The sequence below is a fragment of the Saccostrea cucullata genome, unplaced genomic scaffold (assembly GCF_032062105.1).
Source record: "Saccostrea cucullata isolate Sc308-1 unplaced genomic scaffold, CSIRO_AGI_Scuc_v1 ctg49, whole genome shotgun sequence".
In the NCBI taxonomy this organism is placed as follows: Eukaryota; Metazoa; Mollusca; class Bivalvia; order Ostreida; family Ostreidae; genus Saccostrea; species Saccostrea cuccullata.
Window position 1 is genome coordinate 169,092 of NW_026925976.1, and position 1,414 is coordinate 170,505.

Below are 1,414 nucleotides of genomic sequence, written 5' to 3' on the forward strand. Positions count from 1 at the left end.
TTCTGCTTCATATGAATACAGAAATAGGTCTGCTAATAACGGCACGCAATTGGTACCCATGGGAATTCCAATAGATTGTTGGAAGACCCGTCAGTATGTCTGTCTCTCTGTCTGTCTGTCTGTTTGTGGTCTCCAAAAACCACATACACTGTAGATATTGTCAATCAGAAACTCAAGCATTTTTTGATGTTAGCTTCAGAGTACTTGTGTGTAGAATCAGAATGTTTTTCACAAAATAATTTTGCAAATGACCAAAGACAAGGTAAGTAAATTTACGAGTTCCGTTTTTATTGAAAAAGCAGCTATCAATGATATAAAAAAAAACCCTTGACTTTAATTTATCATGGTGAATGAAGTGTATAAAGTTACTAGTAATTGAAAAGTCATAAGTTTTCAAGCATTTGATTTTGGGGAAATCTTGTGATTTCAAATTGTCCAAAAGTTCCTTATTATTTTTAAGTATCCACATCTAATTAACACCACTTCTTGAATATATTGTTGCACAGTACTCTGGAAGTTTCTCCTTCACTACTGTTGATATCTTAGTGGGGAGTAAAGAAAGAGGCTTGGTTGATCGTTTACTAGAACCCGCTAAGTATCTTTGATTGTAAGGATTCTTAATGAGTTTCCGAATCCAGTATAAATATTGTAGATCAAATTCATTTTGGTTCTGTGGGATATTAAAAATATTCAAAACTGATATATGATTCTGAAGAATTGCTAGCATCTAAGACAAAATCTTATTATAATGCGTTTCTGCTTTTCTCTTCTGTCAATTCTAGTCATGCTGGAACACTCATTGCTGGAGTTAAAAATGATGATCTAAAAGAAATCATTTTTAAAAGACCCTTAATACAGGGGGACCGTATGTGCTACATTTTTGTAGATTCATAATATAAAATCCTTACAAATAAAGTTACCTTGCTGAGTTCATTAGCTGCTCTTTCAATCTTCTGTCTTAATTCACTCCTTTGGCATTAACTGCTACATGTACTTAAAAAAAAGTATTTAGTGCTGTAAAAAAAGTTTTGACTTTCCTGGACTTATAAGTATAAGTACAACCATTCCTGGCAAACTAAAAACTTGATATTTAGCATGGACAACTTTTTCTTTGATATAAAATGGAACTATTATATCTTAGTAAGAAGAATTTTTTTTAAAGATATATGTGACCAGCCATTTACAAAACTTGTGAAAAATCACCCTGATTCTATACAAAAGTATGCTGAAGCTGATAAATTAAAATAACTGGAGTTTCACATGCATGGACATACAAGTATCCATGTATTCTTTGGAGAAATGGTCCTTCAACAATATGTTTGAATTTCAATAGGCACTAAATGGGCTCCATGATAAGAGAGATTGAAAGCAGAACATTTTTATTCAGAAACAAAAAACAAGAATACAAGAAAAT